Below are 21,100 nucleotides of genomic sequence, written 5' to 3' on the forward strand. Positions count from 1 at the left end.
AATGACCAAGCACCTCACTAAAGTAGGTCACTTGAGTTAGAGCTAAAGTTCAGTTATTTATTTCCCTGATGTTCTAGATACTAAGAACACGACTTGCTACAACGAAATATGGAATTTTGTTCTAGCCAGTTCTTTATGTTTGATAATTTCTTGACATTGTTTCCAATGAATAAGATATCATCTACATAAAGGATTCAAAACACCACATTGTCTTTTTCCCTAAGTTGTCAAACACAAGGATCAACTACATTTTGTTCAAAAACTTAGGTCTTAATGTCTTCATTTAACCTTAAGTTCCAGGAGCGCGAAGCTTGTTTAAGTCCATAGATTGACTTACTCAGTTTGCCGAATTTCTTGTCCAACTACTTTAAATCCTTCTGATTGATACATGTTAATTTTCTCATCAAGATAGCCATTAAAAATGCTTCTTTGATGTCCATTTGCCTTATCTCTTAATCAAGAGTTGTGGCTATGGATAAGAGTATACTTAATGAATTTTCACTTGGCTACTGGAGAAATTTTTTTCTCTAAGTCAAATTTCTCTCTTTGCCACGAGTCGAGCCTTTAATGTCTTGAGTTTTCTATCAGCTCCTCTCTTCTTCTTATAGATCCTCTTGCACCCCATGGGCCTAAAGTCCAATGGCCCATCTACAAGATCTCACACAAATTAAGAGTACTTAGACTTTATTACCTGGTACTTGGCTTTGAGTCAAAAATCCCTTTCAAACCTACCCATTTACTATTTAAATGCCAACGAATCATTGTTACTTGTGTTCCTAACCAACTTGTGGGTTTCACTATCCATATCATAGGTACCGGGTTCCAAGAAATCCTCCCACTATGACGAGGCATCGTAACTTTCTGACTTGGATTAGTGTTTTCTAAATGTACCTTGTTTTCATCGACTTGCGTCGGTTAGGATGGAACAATAGTTTATTATTTTTCCATCTAATACTATTTTTCTATGAGACTTGAAATTCATTATGTAGCCGTTATCCAGAAAAGTGGCATTTGTAGAGCCAAACACTTTCTTGTCTACTGGACTATGAAACAGACCACCCTGAGTACCTTTAGAATAGCCATCAAACAAGCAAAACCTCAGCTCATTGTTCTAGCTTTCTACCTTTTTCCACATGTCAAAAACATGACACCACCAAATTCCATAATGACGTAAACCAGGTTGACGACCATTTCATAATTCTAGTGGTGTCTTGGAGACAGCTTTTGAGATGGCATAACATTTAAAAAAAAAATATCACACGCGGTCTAGGTAGTATGTCTCCAGAAAATATCTAGGTAAGAAGTTGGTAGAGTTTAATAGCTTATCATAGAACACACATTTTCATAAACGTGCGATTCACACCGCTCAGCAATACTGTTCTGTTGCGGAGTCCTTGGGGCAGTTGTTTTAAACAAATCTTCAAGTTCAATTAAATGATCTTGGTTCTGATTATCCAAATATCCTCCACCCCTATCAGATCGCAAGATCTTTAACGTTTTACCTAATTTGGTTTTAAAGCCATAGCAATGAATTATTTGAACTTCTTAACAAATTCGCAGAATTCCTATGCTTTAGGTACTTACATGAGTCTCTAGAGCAATCGTCGATGAAGGTGACGAAATACTCATAACCACCCCTCGCTTGAACATTCATATGTCCCCAGACATTTGAACTGTTAGGAGTGTGTCCTAAAAGCATGTAAAGACATTTGTTTTTTTCTGTGAATAAATAAATACAATGGTTTATTATTATTGTCATATTTAGATTGTTAAATTATTGTTTGAATAATTTTGTAAATATCAGAAAAATTCCATATTCATTATTGAGGATGTGATCTTGTATTAGTACGAGAGAATTAAGATCACATGAATGAATAAAAAATGGTCAACAACGACAAATTAAAGTTATGGAATTCTTTAATTGGAGTTGTAAGTACGGTTTACTGAGTATCATAATGATACAAATAATCTAGATTCAGATTATTGATGTGGTAAGACATCTCGGTAAAGGTGCTTTATATAATATGATTATATATGACATGGATCGATGTGAATTAAAGTCTTTATCCAAAAAAAACCATTTAACAATAAAGACTTGTAATTCATATCATAACTGATGATCATTTATAGATCAACCTAAATCCTGAGTGTTCATGAACTCCTGTTCATGTTTATTAAATCTTTTGATTCACTCGTTGAGGTCTCTTCAAAGAATGAGGCTAATGACTTTTGTTTTGGAGATTTAATATCATGGATGGCTGGGAACATGTATCAACAACACGGAATCTAATCTTTCCTAACGGATCGTATATTAGTTCCCTTAAGGGTTAATTCTGGAACTGAATGATTTTGAGCTCAAATCTATAATTAGATTATAGATTAATTATTCACTAGTGAATTAATGGTACTTAAGGAATAAGAAATAAATTAGAAAGGTTAAATGGTAATTCTCCCATTCTAATTTATGAACTAATTAATTAGAGGGTTGAACTATTGTAAGATGGTTATATCAATGGACGACTTAAGAAAAAGATTTCTGTAAAAGTATATCTATAACATAAAGAGTGCAATTCTGAATTTATAGTGGAGTAATATCAGAATTAATAAATTAACTATTATAATTAAAGAGTTTAATTATTTAGTTTCAATTTATTGGAGCTTAATGTTATAGGTCCATGGTCCCCAGAATGGCTCAAACAATCACTGTCAAAGGCAAATACAAAAATGGGCAAAAAGGACTTATGTGATAAGTAAAATATTTGTCTATGTATCAAACATAATTATTGTTTAATTATGTGTAATTAATTAATTAAGAATTAATTAATATTTTATTTAACAAAAATATAATTAATTTTGAATTAATTTATTTTTGGGATTTTTGGTATTTAAATAATAATAAAAATTGGGAAAGATCACATGCATGCATATGCATGTGGTACACGTGTGGCACAGTGCACATGCACTGTGCTACATGCATAAGAGATAGACTTGGTCTCTTGATTCCACAATTTTAGTTATTTAAATATTAAATAAATAATGAGATATTTTGATTTGATTTAAATATTATTATTTAAACAAAAATTTGATAACTGATCAGTTATTTTGAATTTGTTTAAAATAACAAATATTTTAATATATTTGATATTATTAAATATTGGATATCAGTTTTCACAGAACGTAAGTTTTCAGGGATAGAAAAATATCTAGGATTCTCTCAGAGAAAAAGATCAGTGACAAAACAAAGGTCATTGTTCTTCACAAAACCTAGGTCCAAACTTTATCAGATCTCATATGTTGAGAATATCTGATAAATAGTTATTGCTTATTATTTGTATAGCGAGCCCACACTCGTTCTTTGGGTGACTGAGAACATTTTGGAAGATCTTGGTGTGAGATCTCAAGGATTCAGCCATACGAAAAGATAGCAGCAAGGAAGGACCTGAGGTAATGTTTCTATTCTTGTCCTTGATTCAATATATATATGAGTGTGAAGAAGTAGATCTAGAAATCTTATGGGATTAATCTGACAATTTGATTGTTGTTCCGCTGCGCATAATCTCTGATTTGATCAATAAAAACCAACATGAACATACTAGCCCTAGTTGTTCTTTGGCCTTTTCTCCTATCACAGAGAATGGACGCTTTGTCATTCTGCCCTCGAGACTAGATTCACAAACAGGTAGATCACCCTAGGTGAGTTCCCTCAAAGGCCCAGCCTTTGTTAGTCTTTGAATCCTATCATAACAAATATGACCAAAGCGAAAATGCCAAAGGTACATCATTTATAACGTTATTGACCTTTTGTCGTTTAACAGTCCTAGAATTAGCTGTCTTAAACAACTCATTATTTATAACATCCAGTTCATTTAGTTGCAATAGGTATAGCTTGTTTTTCATACATCCACCCCACAATTCACATCCATTTAAAGAAATAGGATTTTATTACTTGTGAAAGTAACTACAAATTGTTGTTGATGTAATAAGAAAAACTTAAATTAAAATTTCTATTGAAAATCGGAATAAAATACACATTGTCTTAAAACAGTATATTTATTTCCAAAATTCATTCAAGCTTATCCTTTTGCCTTGTTTGATACGAACAACCCTTGATGGATACCAAGCCGTGGCTTTTTATCCTTCATGGCTTTCCCAATGCTAAAAGTGTAAAAAGGTACATGCATGTTTAGTAGATTATGATTCAGCGATCCAAAACTGAAGTATCATCCTCTAAAATCACCTGCATCCAAGACAAATTTAATTATTTTGGGTTCCATATGCCTTGAGTTCCGGGAAATCTTGTTCCAATTCTCAATCTCCTTGCAGTTGGAAACACTCCCCTTTTTGTGTACTTATAATCAGGCCTTGCTCCAAGATGCTTTGCAACATTTGGTGCCTTGCCAGTTGACTTCTTGTTCTTTTTGTATGAATTTCTTCCTCCGTTGCTCTTCGAAGAAGAAGCTCAAAGTGGCTTCTCCTTAAGCTTGTTTAGTAGTATTAGTATTCTTTCATTTGCTCGAACTACCATCAACAATCCTCTTTGAAGGATTTGGTGATCGTTGCATGGGAAAAATAGGATTATCTTTGATTATCACGAACTCGATGTTGTCTAAAATCAACACCATGTTGATGTTGGATAAACATTTCGTGAGGTTCTCACAATAGAGTAACATTTTATAGAACAGAGAGAGTATGAGGTGGGAAGCCTAGAGCTTCTATTATTAACTAAGTAGAAATCAACGCATTGCTTTACAAACATTTATTCATTAAATATTTTAGAAATAGCATAACATACAAAATGTTTTGAGATAAGAAAAATACTAAAACATTTATCTTCTATTTCTTAGGTACTTTAGCTAGCCGTGAACCCATGTGTCCCGGTAGGCAAGAGACACAAATATTCACGTAGTTAAATAGAGAAACATCTCAATTAATAAAATGTCATAGACTTTTATTAACTACCTATTCCATCCGATCAAAGTAACGGAAACTCATGTGTCCCGGTAGGCGAGAGTCACAAATATTTCTTACTTTATGAGTTTGACCCACGGTTTCGATTATTATAGACTTAATTCCTATAGTCATCGTAGGGATGAGTCTATAGAAGGTCCATCTATAACCATCTATCCTAAGAAATTTAACTATGTTAAGAAGTCCAGTGAACACCTTCCGTAGGGAGACGAAATCAAAGCGCCATGAGGCCCCACTGAACTCTAACCTTTTTAAATCAACGGTGGAGATCGAATTGAAATTTTGTAAAAACTCATTATTAAATATTTTAGTATTTTATTCTTTTTGAAAAAAATATCAACTTAGGTTTTCCAAATTATCAAAATAATCAATAAACCAACTAAGGTTCGCCAAATTATAAAAATAATCAACAAACAATAGTTTATAATTTTTCCATTAATTCTAAAATTACCATTGAAAATTAATCCAAAAATTAGAATTAATATGTTTCTAATCAATTATTAGGTCCAACTAAAAAGAATAACCTAATACAATTAAGTCCAACTTAGGTAAATGGGCCTTAACAATTCGAGCTTGCATGGAGGAGAGCTGGGGTCAGTATGTCGGACCCACTGCTAAGGCTCCCTAACTTCTACACAAAGCCCAAAAAGACAGGAATTTGAACCTTTGTTTTATTAATTGTTATTCAATTGATTAGGCCCAATCTAGTAATGCAAAGCAAATGGTCCTTCACAAGTGGAACCATCCACAAGAGAGGAATTTTAACTTTACATCCCAAATAAAACCTAACATTTTATGAAAGTTTTATTTGAGTTTTCTCACATTTTTTTAAACGTAAAAATTGGGTCATCATTATACTTATATTTAAAGCCCAAATGTAAAAAATAACTTAATAATGATGCTTGATATGTTAATAATTGGATGAGCCTAACATGTTATTCTATAAGCATGTATTATTAAATTATGCAAATATACCACAACAATACACTATTTTGTAAAATACCATAATTAATTAACATAGAATTCATCGGAAAAAATTCAATATAATTAATTAAAAAAGTTACAAAATATTAAATTAATTAAAATATAATTTATCAAACAAAATTCAATTTCAAATAATTAGTTTAACCAAGGTTGTTAAGTTGTTAGGAATGACAAGACATTTTATTTTTAAATATTTTAACAAATTTCAAAATATCAAAATATCTTTTAACCAAATTTAAAATATCTAGTATTATCTGATAACTAATTATAAATACTTTAAACAATAAAAATATCTTGCATAATCAGATAACTAATTTTAATATTTTATTTACAACAAAATAAAAATATATATCTTAAAATGTCCTCATTATCAGATAACAAATTCAAAATATTTTAAAAAGAAAAAAATATCTATAAAATTATCAGATAATCAATTTTAAATATTTTAAAACTAACTACACAAAATATCCAATTTAAAAAAAAATTAATTTTTTTTTTTTGCGAAAAAATGTCGCGCGCGCGTTCCGGCACCGACGTCATACGGACGTCCGTACGCCCGGGTGCCGGCGCGCGGCTCCATGCGTGCCCAACACACACACCGCAAAAAGCAGTCCAAAAATTCATTTTTAAAAAAATCTGTGCAGTTTTTAAATCCAAAACAAGCCAAAAACAACCAAATTATTGCTAAATTTACATAAGAAAACATAACACATGCACTAATAACATGTATCATCCAATTAATACCTAACAAGTACCCCTAGGGTTGGTCGGCCTGACCCTACCCCGGGGTGGTTGACCTAATATGCCCAAGGACCTTAGAGGTGGTCGGCTTGACCCTATCCTCCATAGGGTGGTCGGCCTAAACCCCCAAGTACACTTCACTGAGAAGTAATTACTCTCATTCAAATTGAGATCAACAGGCCTAACACCCCGAAGATCACAGGTCCAGCACCCAAGCTTTGGTCATCGGGCCTAGCACCTAAGTCTGACATACCAACAGAGACTTAACATTTCCTAGAGGTTTCTATCGTGTATTATCCACCATGATCTATAGAAACAAGAGAATACCCATGATCTCATAATCGTGGGAAAGTGGACACGTATCTCCACTCACCATGATCGTGTACCAAACCACGATCCCCAGTATTACTGATCGTGTAACAGCCCCTGGGTACTATAAATAAAGGACCCAGGGCTTCATAAAAAAAAGTGCTTCTTTTTTGGAACTCTTTTTTCGGGACTGGAAAAACTCTTCTGAAAAGTAAATTTATGAGTTCATACTTGTAATTGTCAAGTAACTCAATACTAAAAGCTAAGTGGATTAGGTTATTACTGTTCATCTGAACAGGGCTGAACCACTATAAAATTCCTGTGTGTTTATTAAAGATAATCGTACTATGTCATTTATTTCATTCAAAAGGTGTCGTATACTGTACATACGACCGTGGGCCAATTTCACAGGTCAACAGACTCAATTTAGATTTAACCTTCTGCTTGGGTACAAAAGAATCACCCACTGACCTTATTCTTCGTAATATTGAGGAAAGAATGGTGTCAAGAAGAAGGTATGTGAATCTAGTTCAATTTGTATGTTTTACATCCACTTTTGAACCCAAAAAATGTGAAAAAGGCCTTGAGTGATGAATCACGGATAAAATCAATGCAATAAGAACTAGAAAAATTCTCAAGAAATGAGGTATGGAATCTTGTACCTAGACCTAGATATACCAATGTTATTGGTACCAAAATGATCTTCAAAAATAAAACTGATGAATTTGGTACAATAGTAAGGAATAGGGATAGGTTGGTAGCACAAGGGTATACTCAAATTGAAGGTGTGGATTTTAATGAAACTTTTTCCCTTGTTACAAGACTTGAGTCCATAAGATTGTTGTTAGTTGATGCTTACATTGTTGGTTTCAAACTATACCAAATGGATGTCAAATCTGCTTTTTTTAAATGGGATTTTGAATGAAGAAGCTTTTGTTGAGAAACCAAAAGGATTTGAAGATCCAAATTTTCCAAATCATGTTTTTCAAATTAAAAATGGCATTGAATAGTTTGAAACAAGCTTCTCGAGCTTAGTGTGAAAGATTGACTAAATTTCTTGTTTTGAAAGGATACAGAAGAGGAGGGGTTGACAAAACATTGTTTATTAAAAACATGTATTTTGACATTATTATTGCTCAAATATATGTAGTGTAGGAATTTTTCAAGCAAATGAAAGATGAGTATGGTGGGAGAATTGACCTATTTTCTAGGTTTGCAAGTCAAGCAATTAGAAGATGGAATTTTCACCTCTCAAAGAAAGCATGTCGAAAATTTGGTCAAGAAATATGGTTTGGAGTTTTCCAAACACGCCAAATCATCAATTGGGACCATGGCCAAACTGACAAATGATGAAAATGGTGTAAAGGTAGATTCAACACTATACATAAGCATGATTGGAAGTCTTTTGTATCTCATAGCTAGTCGACCAGACATTTGCTACATTGTTTGGGTGTGTGCTCGCTACTAAGGGAATCTTATGGAATCCCATGTAACAACTGTGAAGAGATTCATTCATTATGTGAATGGACTCTTGAGTATGGAATATGGTATTGTGAATATGGAATAATTTTCCCCTCAATCATTACGAGCCAAGATGCTAATTTGGACCTCAAGGGAGAAAGGTCTCTCTGATAGAAGTCTAAGAAAGGCATTCGCGAGCGACTAAGTGTCGAGATACATGGGCCTCACTATGCAAGGAACTTCCTCAAAGATGCTCCGCATGAACCCTAAAGACCCAAGGGCATCGCTATGCGAGTCCCGTCATGCATATGTACCCACCGAGGCACCAAGGGTCTCGCACAGTGAGACCCATCCCCGAGCATCGTGAATTCCCAAGCGTGCACATGTCCTTCCTAGCCACTCCATCCGAACACTAGACACACCAAGGGCCTCACTATTCGAGGGCCGTCACGCGTATGCACCCGGTGAGGCACCGAGGGTCTTGCTATGCGAGGGCCATCACGCGTATGCACCCGGTTAGGCACCAAGGGCCTCGCTATGCGAGGGCCGTCACACGTATGCACCTGCTGAGGTAGCAAGGGTCTCGCATAGTGAGACCCATCCCCGAGCCTCGTGAATACCCGAGCGTGCACATGTCCTTCCTAGCCACTCCGCATTGAACCTAGAGACCCAAGGGCCTCGCATAACGAGGCCCATCATGCGTATGCACTCGCCGAGGCACCAAGGGTCTTGCATACCGAGACCCATCCCCGAGCCTCAAGAATGCGTAAGTCAAACGCATCTCCAAGCCTCGTAATACCTATTTCTAGGCCCTACACCTGGAAATAGGGCCCAGAGAAAAGAAGTCTGGTTCAACACTTACCAAAATATAAAGAAGTCTGGAGAAGATACTTACTTTGGAAAGTTAAGGGGGACCACCAGGCATGAAATACATGTACGAGCGGGGGGTGTACAACCCTGAGAAGGACAGAGGCATAACCCTAACATCTGTGTCTGACAAGTAGTGGTGGTACGAGCCCGTACAAAGAGTGGAGGCACTACCTGAGAACCACCAACCATGTACCAGAGTCAAGACCACAACATCCTGCACCACTACCCTGACAATGTAACTACGTACGATCTTGTCCCCTGGGACCACCTTGTATGCTCAAACAATTAAGGAATATACAATTTTTGCTCCATTGTAGTTCTACAGTTTTCTCCTTCAAATTCTTTCTATCTTCTTCCTACATATTTTTTGCAGTACATTTTGAGTTTTCTGATCCTATATCGTTAACGAGTTCTCACCGTCAACAATTTGGCGCCGTCTGTGGGAAGGGACAAGCATCAAGCCAATGATTTTTCATCACTTCCAGCAAGGAAAAATGCCAAGGCGTTTGAAACACTTAAGTCAACTACAAGATGTTGAGGTTCATCTGGACGGAGGATAGCTAATGGCCTCCAGGAAAGATCCTCCTCCGCCTTAGCATGGAGATATGCCGAAGGAACATCCTGCCCCGAAGAAGGAGAAGGGAGTATCATCCCCAGCTATCCAACCCGACAGAGATCATTCAGAGCCACCAGCGCACCCACATCCTCAATCCCTGGTGGAACCACGCCCTGGTCACCACGACCCGGTCCCTCGACACACAGGTTGGGCAAGAGTCCCCGAGTGCACTCGGTGAGTTCCAGCTTAAGAACTTGCTTCTATGAAGACGAGATTCGTGAGTTACACAAAAAGAATCAAAGAATGGAAACCACACTAGAGGACTTGTAGAATTTTTAAATGACCTTCTTCAAGGAATTTCGAGCATACCCCTTCCAAAGCATAAGGAGAAAGAGCGTGAAAGAGGGAAAACCACTGTCCCTATAGACGATGGTAAAACTTTACTTTCCACCACCAACACCCCCCAGAAAAAGTACCATGAGGGATCTAGGCCGACGAAATACCCCCAGGTGCAAAGGTGGAGATCACCTCTAAGGAGGCGCCACCTGGTCGTAAGAACGAAGTCGAGGTCACCTCTAAGGAGGCGCCACCTGACCTAAGAGAAAAGCCCAATGGGAGGAGATTAGAAGTAAGGATAACACCTCCTATGGCCCCATCGAAGGGTAGAGAGAAGAGAAAGGCCAACCTTACCGAGCTGGGGGATTCCTTGAATAGGAGGCGACAGGAGCTAGACACTGAGATGAGGAGCCTTCGGAGCAAGATCGTCACGGCATCTGGGGGCACATTACCGATGAAGAGTTCGACTACCACTCACCCATCACGCGAGAAATCCAGTTGGAACGACTCCCGGCTAACTTTAAAGAACCTCATATGGCCCCATATGAGGGCACCCCAGATCCCAAGTACCACTTGGATGCCTTTAACGATTTAATGAAGCTGAGAAGAATCAATAGTAGAGCAAGGTGTCACTATTTCGTTGTCACGCTGAAGGGGCCTGCATACAAGTAGTTCAAGAGGCTAAGGACAGGGACCATTGGGTCATGGCAACAATTTTCCGATGAGTTTCTCCAACAACATCATGCCGTACACGATTACACCCTGCCAAGCACTAGCCTCGCTAATATAAAGCAAGGTGAAGGAGAAAGCTTGAAGAGTTACATCCATAGGTTCAACATGGAGGCGGCTAAAGTGGGAAGCCTGACCAACAGAGAACTCAAGATGGCGGAGTGCGCCCAGGTAGTAAGCTTTGGGATAATATGCTAAAAAAGGAGGTCACTAACTTAGACGATTTCTACGAATGGGAACAAAAGTACATCCATGTCAGAGACAGCCATGAGAACCTAAAGGCATCTTTTGTCAAGCCTTAGCCCTTGAAGGTTCGAATGACGCAAAAAAGAAAGGGTGTACGAAGGCCCAAGAGATGATCACCAGAGGAAGCACAAACACAGAGGTAATTCTAGGCAAACATCCTACACCTTCTACACTGACCTAACACATACTAGAGAGCATATCTTCGTAGCGAATGAGAATCAGGTCCCCTTCAGGAGACCCCCACCAATGAAGAGAGGTCACTCAAAGAGAGACCCTGGAAAGTACTATAAGTATCATAAAGACATTAGCCACACCATAGTGGAATGCACTCATTTAAAGGTGGAAATTGAGGAACTCATACACAGGGGGTACTTGGGTAGATACGTCCGAAGACAAAATGAAAGACCAGATGATAGACCACCCTCGCCACAAGCATGAGATGTAGCCCCAGAGGTGCAAGGAGAGGTGAGGACAATCTTCAGAGGACCAAGATTTTGAGGAGAATCAAGAAAGGGGCGAGATAGATACGCCAAGGAAGCCAGACGAAGTCCACCCCCATGCATGCTAAGCTTAGAACAACAACCCCCAAAAAACTTTAAAGGGGAAAACGATTCAATAACCTTCACTGAAGAAGACGTGTAGGGTGTGCATTTTCCACACAATGACCCCGTGGTGTTAAGTGTACAGCTGACCAACATGAAGGTATATTGGGTTTTGGCAGACAATGGGAGCTCCGTAGACATCCTATATCGCCTAGCCTTAGAGAAGATGGGACTGGGTATCAGAAACTTAAAACCTTGCAACACCTCCTTGTATGGGTTCACAAGAGACTCTATACAGCCCCTGGGCACAATCGAGTTGGCTCTCACCATGGGAGAATTGCCCAAACACACCACTGTAATGAAAATTTTTGTCGTAGTAAGTTGTTCCTCAGCCTTCAACGCGGCATTAGGGAGACCCTCCCTGAGAGAATTGAAGGCAATCACCTCAGTATACCACTTGGCCATAAAATTCCCAACTCCTGGGGGTGTAGCAAGCATTAAAGGGGAATAGAAAGAAGTGAGGGAATGTTATAACATGTCCCTCCGCACAGTCATGAAATCGCCAGAACCTATGGCGTTGGTAGTGCATGGGAGCGCAAACCCACGTGAGTTCAACCCCAAAGTTACTGAGGAGATCAGAACCGATGGGTGGGCATATGTGCCGGGAAGGGAGCATCAGGTAAAGCTCCACTTTTAGTACTCTAAATCAAAAGGGTTACCATAGTTAGCCCCCCAACATAGTTGTGAGTCCTCCCCTTAAAAGCATCTATGAATTAAAGGGATAACCTAGATGCCTCGATATGTAGTAAGAACAATGTGGCCATAGATACCTATGTACTCTACTTATGTTTAAGGAATATGTTTCTTATTGGCATGATACACTCCTCATTTACGTGGGCACATATCTAACTCTTGTGTACTTATCACCAAATGGAATTATCAAAGTGCGTGAGCATAATGATCAAAGTGCCCAACGAGATAAATTTTGCCAACCACTTGGGGGAAGAGTATACAGCCAAAAAGGGTCCTAAAAGAGACCCTTATAAAAAAAATGGAGGAAATAAGGAAGAAAACCTTGCAAGGCATCTCTTGAGTTCACGAGGATTAGCTACCCTTATGAACTTCAAGAGGGTCAAAAGGTCCTACAGAAAGAGCCTCCTAATAAAGGATGATACCTCCACAAGAGGAAAGGCCTTAGGAAGGGCATCCACCAATAATCCTAGGGTGGCCACCAAGTCGTCTAGTTAAAAAGGGTCCTAAAAAAGACCCTTGTAAAAATAGTACTATGATGACAAGAAGGACAATTCTCGCAAGAAATAACAAGCGCGCACAAAGAATGTAAAAGTATACCGAGAACTCAAGGGGTTAACATGTCCTTACAAGTATAGTCAAGGTGCACCAAAAATACTATCATCATCAGATTAAGGAACTTACCAAAGTCCCTTAAGTTTGATTATCAAAGTATACCGAGAACGTAATCCAAGAAAAATAATAATAAGAGGGACTTACCAAAGTCCCTTAAGTTTGATAATCAAAAGCGAACGGCAAAGGCTAGAAAGGAAAATTCATCATTCATTCATCGATATATAAAACAGACAAGGACATATAAATCAAGAGTTCCACACACCATTAAGGATTTATGAGGAGTTCAAACAACAACAAAAAAAAAAAAGAGGAAAACATTATGGGGGATTACACGGCAGCAACATGTATGTATGCAAATAAGCTGGCTGCAGAGAGATCTTCGTGTTTCCACCCTGACCCTTCCACTCAGAGATTTTGTCAATTGCCTAATCTCCAAAGCGAGATAGGTCAACGTTGGGGTTGGTCCTCCATATGACGTGCAGCGTGCGCTCAATTATGCTGTTCTCGGCATTTACAAGCTCAGCCTCAAGCGCAGTAATCTTCTCATTTAGAGTATGGATGGTAGCTTCAATCCTAATGTCGGAGTGAGAAGTTGATGTAGCCTGGACTAATGCAGCGTCTCTCTGACAAACCGCCTCGGCAAGTTGACCCTCCAAGTCACGGACCCGTATGGACAACCTATCCTTTTCTCCCTCGACCATCGAGCTCGTGCTGTAGCCGTTGTGTGGATGAAGAAATCGAGGTGACAAGCCGGTGACCCAGGATAGAAGCCTAAGTAAGGACAAAGAAATAAAATAAAACCTCAAGGGCCAAACAATATCAAAACTGAAAAAACATACATTGAGTGTTTTGCCAAATAGCTGTAAGGAGGCTCACATATAAGCCTCTCCCAACTTAGCATCGGGAATGTCGTGCATAGGGCCCCACTCGCCTTTGGGAATGTTTCCCATGTAATGGCTTATAGCTTCCCCATACTGGCTTGCCAGAGGATAGCCTCTAGAAGTGACAGCATAATCTTGACGGGGGCAAACATGTGTACCCGTCGAGGCATGCTTCGACAAGGAAGGAGGCCGAGAAGGTCTTGATCCATCTGCAGATGCGTGGGGGGAAGAGGGGCACAGAGTCACCTGTTTAGGCATAAAGGCGCCTGAAGACGCCCGTGTCCACCCCCCCCGGGGGGTGGAAGGGCCTCACCAAAAGAAGGAATGACAAAATTCCTCTTAGGCATAGAAAGGGGGAGCATGGGTGTTGAAAGTAGACTTGCCACCAGGCATAGACGGTGGAACCCAAGAAGTAACACCGTCGGTGTGTTCGTCGTCAGCCACATCCCTAGCCCCGCGGCCAAGGACCGTAAGCATGAGTAATTCTCGGACTCCACCTCTTCTTCCGTGTCCATACGGTCACCCGATGGGTAAACGTAGTCTTTATCAGCTGCCTCAACATAATTGTCTTCATCTTGACCATATATCCATGGAATGGTGGATTCGGATGAGACGGAGCATAAGGAGATAACTTGGTCCGAGGATAACAACTTGTATGAATAAAGATTGCCCTCTATGAAAAGGGCACAAGCCTGTTTGCACTGGGTCGTCACATCTAGGATCTTCGTCATTCGATCACGGGCCAATGATTTCAAGGTAGGGCCGACAACCCCTACGAGACCTGTGGTCAAGAGAAAAGAAATAACCATAATTAGATAAACCAGCAAAAGGAGGATTGAAAGAGAAATTTCTCGTATACGAACTCAAGGTGGGAATTAGCTTACTTGAAGCGTTGAAGCACGTATGTTGGGTGGACACGCTAGGGGTGAAGAAGAACTCACTTTTCCACAAGCCTCTATTTGAAATGGAGCACTCCACGGGGGGAAATCCTGTACGGGCCACAACTTGTTGGAGCTGATAGAAGCCGTGGGCTGATGGGTTCGCCTTAAGGGTGTAAAGGTGATGGACTTCAGTCATGGAAGACCCGCTAGAGTGCACTTGTTTATACAACACGTACAAACAACTGAGCACCACCCAAGAGTTGGGGGACAGTTGGAGGGGTGCCAGCTCGAAGTAATTAAGTACCTTGACAAAGAAGGGGTGAAGCAGCAAAGCACCACCGGATCTGATTATTGAGTCATTAAAGGCAACGAGACCTTCGGGTGGCTCAGACGCACGGTCCTCGCGCTTTGGAATTATGAATTTGATGTCTGACGATATCTTGTGGGCCTTTAGCATGTTGGCAAGCTTGACATTGGTAAGAGTGGACACGATGCCCGTATCTTCGAAAGTGTCGGAAGTCCTCCTCGGCATGTCGAGTACCTGGACAGAGACATGCAATTTGTGAGCAACAGACTTCCTCAACCCCCTAGAAGGTCCTCTATGTATCTTACGTCTACCAGCACCCTGCTTGACCCTAGGACGTGTGACCATGGGCAGGTGAGGAAGCGTGGGGAAAATTCTTTGTATGCTCAGACAATTAACGAATATACGATTTTTGCTCCATTGAAGTTCTGCATTTTTCTCCTTCAAATTCTTTCTATCTTCTTCCTACATATTTTTTGCAATACATTTTGAGTTTTCTGATCCTATATCGTTGACAAGTTCTCACCGTCAACAGGAATTATAAATAAACTACTTCTAACCTTGTTTGTTTTAGTGATGCTGATTAGGTAGGCAATGCCGATGAGAGGAAAAGTACAAGCAGTGGATGCTTCTATCTAGGAAACAATATGGTTTCCTGGCATAGTAAGAAGCAAAATTTAATCTCCTTGTCAATTGCTGAGGCTGAGTACATAGCAGCAGGAAGTTGTTGTACTCAATTGTTGTTGATGAAACAAACGATGACGCACTATGGGTTTGATCTTGACACTTTGACTATTTTTTGTGATAATACTAGTGCAATTAATATCTCAAAAACTCATGTTGAGCACTCTCGCACTAAACATATTGACATTCGTCATCATTTGATCAAAGAACTTGTTGAAAATAAAATTTTGGTTTTAGAATATATTGAGACTGACAAACAAATTGTAGATATTTTCATAAAAGCCCTTGATATGGTCAGGCTTGATTCCCTCGGAAAGTCCTTGGGGGTTTGTACTAATTAAATATTGTTTGTGATGTGTCATATCCATGTGCTAGAAAATGTTGTTCGATGTCTTCTTGTTCTTGTCCAAAGAGAAAGTCTCAAACATTATGACAAAATGTATTTTTACTACTAGATTAGATTTTATATAGTTAATATATGTCATGCATATTTCGAAAAATAAAATCAAAATAGATAGGCCCTCCAATTAATAGTCTTCCAAATCAATCCATGTTTATAGTGTGTGGGCATATGATCCTTAAAAAGTATTTTCGAGGCCCATTTTAGAATAGAGCTACCTGCATTGTTGAGTGATTGCAATCTTTGGGTAAGTTGGAACTATGTAACTAAAATTATGTAGAAGATACTCTATCACTGAAAAAGGTTGCCTTCAATGTAGTGTGAAAGCGTCTAATTAGGGTACTCATTGAGAAAAATGCTGAAAATTTCCACATAGGGCAATTGTAGGAACTTGTAATTTAAATCTAGATGCATGATTCTTATTATTTTTTTTAAAAATAATAGGAACATAGAATAACATGACATACAAATGAACATCAAATTCGTAAATGAACATAAACACAAAGATGTAGAAACTAACAAATACGAAGCGGAACTAGAACAACTCCTTCCTTCAATCTCTCTAATCCTTGATTCGTTTCTGCAAAAGAGTATTATCAAGAGATTGACCTAGATCAGTAGCACAGTCTTCCTCGCCAAGCCTTTGATCAAACTAGAAATAGTGTGGGCTGGTTCTCAACACATGAGATAGATATCTAGAAAAGAAGAGAGTTAGTGGCCAAGAAAGGATTAGACTATCTAGGTTTTCACTTACAAAATGAATCAACTAAGACTGACTCCTGAAAAACCCTAGATATCATATTCCTTATATAGGCAACTTAATGGGCTTTATTTGAATTTAAATTAAATAAAAATAATAAACTAAAAATAAAAGCCTTGGACTGTCCCAAATGGACTTAGGCCCAATCTCTTTGTTTTGAATTTAAATCTCAATTGGGCATAAATTCAAAGCATTTATTTATTTATTTATCTTTTAATTAATTAATTAAATCCTTATTCAAATTAACCAATTATATTTTGAAAGTTGATTTAATATTATTTATTTATATTGACACCAATTTATCAATATTAATAAATTTTCACAAAGATTCTCTTTTATTCTCTAAATCTCATATCTCTCTAAAATTTTCCAACATTGACGTAGTTGACTTTAAAAAAATCATAATTGATAATTAAATCAATTAATTGAGACATTCTAGATGATTTACTCAAAGGTGATGCTGGGACCATGGATCCCTGAATACAAGCTACAATAAATTTCAATGAGTTTATTTATTAAATAAATTATCTCACAATTTATTAATTCCTCATTTCTCCACTATAGATTCAGAATTGAATTATTGAATTCATAGAACGTATTTTCCAAACCACAAATATGTTATACATTGTTATAACCGTTACAATTAGTCAATCCTCTATCGATGACTCACTAATGAGTTGGGTGAAAATTACCGTTTTACCCCTCATTTGTGTTTTATCCTTAACTCCCACTAAGTCCCTTATAAATGATAAATCTGTGAACTTGATCACAGATATAAGCGCTTAATCACTTACCCTTTTAGACTAATCTATTAAGGAAGTCATCTTTTCACCTCTCATAAAGAAGTTATAGATTTCATATATATGATTAATACTCCCACTCAATTACACTACTAAATCTCCAAGATGTAAGTATGGGCTAGATCGTAGGGTAAGTTGGTAAGGAACAAGTCAAAAGATTTAATAATATAATTACAGAATATTATCACTCAGAATTAAGATCAACTTGACCTATGGTCAACGTTGTGACATTGATTAGATTCAATAACAATGATACTTATTTGTCTATCAATAATCAATATCGGTCCGAGTCCAATGTACCCATATACATTCGATCTTATCTACTTGGTCAGTGCCTTGGATAAGACATCACACCCTGATTGTGTAAGTAGATCATATCGTAGATCACCAAATCAGTGAAAATCCATTGCACTAACTTAATCTTAGGACTCATTCTTTTGAACGTATAATTACAACTATAATCCATTGTGATCTAGTCACTATAATTGTAACTATTTATATGTTCGGGATTTTATAAATGTTTGTATTTTTCGAGATTTTACATGTCCGTCATGGTTTTATAAGGGAATAAAACCCAACAAACTCCCACTCACCATTTTAAAACAAATGGGATATGTTTCTCAAAACCAGTCATTCTACATGCTTCACAATTATGCTCTATTCTTATATCTTTATAAAGGGATATGAAAGATTGCTTTCCAATGCTATCTTCATTACCTTCACATCACACATTCTCCACACATCCCCGATAATGTGTTGCTTTCCCTCTATATGCCTTGCTCATTTGTGGCTTTGAGGTTCTTTTGAATTCACTATTGCCTCATTATTGTTGCTTGACAAAATGTGTGGTTGATCAATTTTTGGAATAACACTGAGATCTAACTAGAACTTCCTTAGCCTGACTATTTCCTTAGACGCCACAGACGCAGCTATGTACTCAGCCTCCAATGTGGAATCTGAAATGGCAGATAACCTAACGCTTCTCCAAATCATAGCTCCACCCCCAAGAGTGAACACCTTTTTCAGAAGTAGGCATCCTATCATCAACATCAGTCTAAAATCTGAATATGTGTAGCCTAACGGGTTAAAAGATCCACCTCAATAGACTAACATATAGTCTCTAGTCCATCTAAGATATCGATCACTACCAATTGTTCATTTCCACAGTTTTACTGACACTTGCTCACCACTCCCACTGCATAGTAGATATCAAGTCATAACACACAAAATATCATGCATTAGACTTCTAATTGCAAATACATAAGTGTAGAGTCCAAGAACTTTACTTAGCTAATTGTTTAGTAGTGTTATAGTATGTTTAGTGTTATCTTTGTTACTATGGATTTTTGGTTCAAACCGGGAATTATTTGGACACTCATAGTAGTACTTATAGATTTTCTAAGTTTAATCTATAGTTTAAGAATATTAAGTATAACCTAAGGTTTGATTAATGTGACTGATATTAAGGATTATATTTATTATATTATAAGGTTTAGACATCAACCAATAGGATTTTAAGCACATGTTATGAATGGTGATTAAGGATTAAAGATTTTTGAGGATTTAATTTAATAAGGAGTAAAGTTTGAATGTTATAGGGTCAGTCAGCAGCTTTGAAAACGTTGAGGGCTTAGTCAAGGCTGTTTACTCCATTCAAACTTAGCTAAAAATGTGTAATTTCGTGTTTAAATATTCAGCGTGTGCCGATATATCGCAGCTATAGGGGGCGATATGTCGTAGCACGTAAATACGGAAAACACGAAACGATGCACGGTCGCCTCGGGCATACTGGCCCAGGCGATATATCGCCTATAGGGGGCGATATATCGCCTCCTCCAGTATGTTTTCAAACATTTTTAAATTCATTTCCTTTCAGCCATTCAAACTCCTTCAACAGTCCAGCATCTTTTGAACGAGTCTTCAGCCTCTGCTAAACGATTATTCAAATGATTTTCACCTAAAAAACCATTATTTTTATTCAAGTAAAATCAAGATACTTTCATTCCCAAACTCTATAAATAGGACCTAGTACCCAGCCATTATTCACCTTTTGCTCTAAGTTCAGAAGCTGCTAGTGTTAAGTGAGTGTGAGAGTGTAAACACCTGGTTTGGGAAAACTATAAGCTTAAACATCATAAGCTTATCAAACACTTTGGGAAGTGAGTTCTAAAGTATTTCGGTGGAGGTGTAGATTGGTCTTTCAAGTCTTTGAGGTAACCAAAACTCTAGTTCCTTTCTGTATTATGTTATTTTCTTTCTCATAATCTTCTACTCAATCTCTAACCTTAATCTTCATTTTGGTTAGGGAATCTAAGTTCTTGAGCACATAAGTTTCGGTAAGCATGTCTCTCAAATGGTTTAGTCTTCTCATTTCCTTTTCATCTCTTTCCTTCTTTCAACTCACTCTTGTTCATTATGGTTTTAGGAGTGTTCCAAAAGTCCCAACTCAGTCCATTATATCCCGGTAACTTTGGTAAGGAAAATAGGCTAGAATCAATATGTTATGTGCTTATGTTATCTATATGTTTTATGTTATTAATGTGTTATGATATGTATGTATGTTTGTAGGCTTGGGCATATGACCCATATGACTAACAAGACCCCGAATGGATTATGGGCATATGACCTACTTAGCTAGTAGGACCCCACTAATTCCATGGGCATATGCTTGTTTAGTCTATGGGACCCCAAGTAATAATGGCCATTATAATAAGTGTATGTTATATGTATTATGTTAAGTCTTTATGTTTCTTATGAAATTATGTATATGACTATGTGTTAGATTTTCCTTGCTGGGCATTAGGCTCATTCCTTTCTGTTTTATGTGCAGGAAAATAAGCTTTAGAGGCGGTAAGATTCGTGACGCTTAGAGGATGTGTATCGATGGTGAATGGAGTCAAGGGGCCGAGCGTTATTCGATTCGAGGATGTAGTCTCATTTTATGTTTTTATGGTTTTATGTGTATTTTCCGCTCCAATTATGTAATGTCTTTTATTTAAAATCATCTTTTGTTTTTTAAAGACAATGGGATCCCATATCCTTCTTAGTATTCTATTTATTTGTAAGTAACTCTTATTTTACAGGTTACTAAATAAAATTGTGGTATTTTCGTAAAAATGTAAGTTTATGTATAGTTTTGTTAATGGTCCAAATAGTCTAGATTAGTGGGTCATTACAATAAGGATTTCGTTTCATCTTTTCTTTGTCTTGAGGAGTCTGTGGAGACTGTTTCTTAGAAAAATAAATTCCATGTCAAGACGCTAAACATCCTTTCTCAAAATTT

Source organism: Humulus lupulus, chromosome 9 (assembly GCF_963169125.1).
Source record: "Humulus lupulus chromosome 9, drHumLupu1.1, whole genome shotgun sequence".
NCBI classification, from domain to species: Eukaryota; Viridiplantae; Streptophyta; class Magnoliopsida; order Rosales; family Cannabaceae; genus Humulus; species Humulus lupulus.